The 3,877-nt window shown below is 33.8% G+C and overlaps 1 protein-coding gene across 2 annotated transcripts in view; it reads right to left on the bottom strand.

Moving 5' to 3' along the window:
• The window catches only part of LOC108965472 (sodium/potassium-transporting ATPase subunit beta-2), a 96,302-nt gene that overhangs the window by 58,493 nt on the left and 33,932 nt on the right, over positions 1–3,877 (bottom strand). The window lies entirely within an intron of this gene.

The raw sequence follows: 3,877 nt of genomic DNA, 5'->3' as shown, positions 1-3,877 counted from the left end.
CATTTTGCGCCTAAAGACGCTAATATGCCGCCAGCAACAACTACAACAATAAACGCGCAAACAACCAGTAGAAAATTCCACCGTAAAAAGAAAAGCCATCGTTATTGGCAGAGTCGTTAGCGAAATGCAAAAAAGAGGAAAATTTTACACTTTTCAGGAAATTGAAGGCWATAATGACGCAATCGATGCGCACCATACACATACACTAGTAAACAGAWGCGCATATGTGGCAGATTGGCAAATGTCGATCGCAAAATCAGAACAGCCAACGGAAAGATGCACTTGTTAGATACCTTCAAAAGCGCTAACGACGGGGTAAGGTTGGGAAAAGCGTTAATAAAGCGTTTATATATATCATATACATATATGAATATTTATGATTGCAAGAGTTTGTATGCGTGAGTTTGTATATGTATATGTATGGAGAGATATAGTAAACATAGATATAACGACAAACGAAGGCCTTTCATGTTTGCATATAAGAGTGCATATGTATATATATATAAATGTATGGAGATATGATTTATATACATATGTATGTATGTATATACAAATATCATGGTACGTATAGGGGTTTGACTATGAGTACATTCACTTTTTGTCACACACATATTGCTGTTGCAATCAGTTGATTCCATCAACAGATTCCTTGAATGTGTCAATTAATTGCCTCTTATGACTACTGGCTAGCTAGTGTTATTATTGTTGTTGTTCAGCTTCATATGTCAACGTTGTTTGCACGCTATTCATTTGTGCAGCACAGCAACGTCAACATCATCAATATATTCATTCATTCATTTCGTTGCTCACAAAAAAGTATTATTTATTGCTGTATTCACCACTGATGGATGCAATAATGTTCTCTGATCGTGTTTGTTTAGGCATTTATATGCACGATATAAGTGCTTTTATTGTTTCAACTTTAGCACTTTAACTCGAATTGTTACTGCTTTGTAGCAACAAAAATGTATATAAAAAAAAAAAATATTTTTAAATGAAAATCTATCTCTGTAGTGATATGTATAACACTGCAGCAAATCAACCCAAATTAGACGATTTTGAGAAGAGATATCTCATACGGATATTTCCCCTAAACTTCCAAGACTTCAAGTTGATATCTTGAAGTTTAATAAAAACAGCATTTAATGAAAGTTTAGATTCCGCAATAAAGTCCCAATAAAGTTTCTAGACAGTGAATATTATTTTCACTACATATTTAATAAATAAAATTAAATACATTTCACCGTGAAAGCTCACATGATGACAGCTCAAATAAGACGATATGAATTGTTGATGATATTTACATAAGAAATGTGCTCTAATCTTCAAATGTGACGAAAAAAGATTCACCTATGACATTATCGAGTTAAAAGATCAAATTTGATAAAAAAAAAAACAAATAAATAAAAGTGTAAGTGTTTTTTCTTACTATTTACTATATCATATACACCATATAAACATAAAACAGTAAAAGCTGCAATAAAAATACATCGACCGCAATCAGCTTTCTTCAGAAGTAATCTCTTTACCSCTTCGATTGGGGAAGTAAAATGTTCACATATTTGAACCAAACTCACTATGGCATTAAATTCAGATTCATATCTCAGTATTTGATATAAACAATAGGATATGAAAGCTTATGATATTCCTARAAATAAATATGAATAGTGTTTGTAGTTCATAGTTTATTTGGTGTTTTTTTATGAAATGTTAGAGCTTTCACATATTAGAGCTTTGACACTTTTGGGAGCTTTCATAATTTTATTTTCTCATRCATTATAATTGAGAAATGCTCTTTCGATATATGTATTCCAATAGGCAGGATATGATTTCTAACTTTGTTTCGACCATTTTTATATATCATGATCTGTAATTTTTTTTTTTCATTGTATTCAGTAATGTTTACAATTTAATCATGGTAAGATATACGTAAGAACAACGTTTATAAATTTTCTAATTGTTATATCAAAATAATCGTTCTCCAATTAGAACTTTTTCGGCCGCTTTTGCTATTTTGACGTCGTAAAAATCTTCCACCTGTGCTCGCTACTTATCGAATTGTTGAAAATTTGGAGATACATTTTCTTTACACAATGTTCAAGTGCCAATAAGATAAAGAACCGCTCGAAGTAATGAAAATATTCCTGCCGTTCACGCAAGTGCTGCTGTAGACCGCAATTTGTCGACTCGAACATGTCTTCGAAAAATTGGGACTGACTCAAACCACAACCTTGCGGATTTTGAGCAAGTTTTCGGCTTGCCTCCATAAAAAGTTATTCTCATTTAAGAACTGAAGCTAAAGGCAAAAAGAAAATGTAATGAATTTGCTAATTCTGCTTTGAAACAACTTAAAAATAAAAACGATGTTTTTTTTTTAAAAATCATCTGCTCCAATGAGGCTCACATTCATCTAAGTGGTGKGGTAATAAATAAACAAAATTATCGATTTTGGTGCGAAAAAAACCACAAATTAYTCATGAGYAACAGTTTGGTGTGGTTTTTGGTCTGGTGGAATCAATGGTCCGGACTTCTTCCGAACCTTTACTGTCAATAAAGCGTGGTATAGATCGATGGTAACCAACTTTTTATAGACGAAACTGGAAGAAGTTTTTCTTGACATAATCAYGACTGTTTTTGTTTTTAGAAATCATATCACTCTTATTGAAAAGCTATGTATAATTCAGCATAAATATCTTTATCGAAAARTGGAAAGCTCCTTACAGTAGTTCGTTACTTTAAACCATCGAGTTAGTAGTTAAGTATTACTAAGCAGTAGAAGCATACATACGACCTGTGTTCAAAAAATATCGCGAATTTTGAATTTTCGCGGGTTACGTACATTCGAGTTTCGAATTTTTTGTTCATTTAATTGTTGACATCTGCTTCGCTTGCACTTTTGGATCGTCTTCGATTTTTACCTATTCAAAAAAATTATCAAAGAACCTGTATCAAATTTTGTGTGAAAAGCGAAATGAAGTGCGCGGATGCCTTCCGAATGTTAACTGTGGCATACGGAGAAGCTATCTTGGACCGATGCAACGTTTATCGGTGGTACAAAATGTTCTCAGAAGGCCGAGAAGATGTGACAAAAATTGGCTTTTGCACCATGATAACGCCCCTGCTCACACTAATGATGCCGCAGCCACCTTATTCCGCAGGTCTGGCCCCCTGTGACTTTTTCTTGTCCCCTAAACTGAAGAGGCCCATGAAAGGACGACGTTGCGCTTTTCTTGACGAGATAAAGACTGCATCGAAGGTGGAACTGAAGAAGATAAAAAAAAAATGATTTTTGAAGTGCTTCGAAGATTGGAACAACCGTTGGCACAAGTATATAATATCCCATGGGGATTACTTTAAAGGGGACAATATAGATATTCATGAATAAATAAATAATTTTTGGAAAAACACAAAATTCGCGATACTTTTTGAACACACCTCGTTCATATGTCAGGCATTCTATACTCATAGTATCCTTAGCTTAATTAACTTTAAACAATATTTTACTGTCTTTTGAAAAGTAATTAGAAACCACCAAAGCTTTCAAAATAATTACGAGCWTCGAAGTCCATTTACTATGTTGTTGACATAGCGCTAATGGACAGTGTCTGTCAAACTGTTGCCAAGCGATAAAATCGCGTATACGCTAATAGTGGTAAAAGCAGTAAACCCTTGCGGTAATTACATTGTGCTCAACCCCACAAAGGAGTAGTATTCCACGCAGGATACTCATAAGTAWTCCTAACCGTGTAAATCGCTTAAACAACAAAATCCAATTAGTGTGCTAATATGCGCTCACAGTGAGTGTAAATGGCATTAGAAATTGATGGAAGTCAATTTATCGTGTTTAAACTAAGGTTTAAGTTAACAGGGTTGCGCA

Source organism: Bactrocera latifrons, unplaced genomic scaffold (genome assembly GCF_001853355.1).
Source record: "Bactrocera latifrons isolate USDA-ARS-PBARC rearing strain unplaced genomic scaffold, ASM185335v1 scaffold_14, whole genome shotgun sequence".
NCBI classification, from domain to species: Eukaryota; Metazoa; Arthropoda; class Insecta; order Diptera; family Tephritidae; genus Bactrocera; species Bactrocera latifrons.
This window is presented reverse-complemented; position numbering and strand designations above follow the sequence as displayed.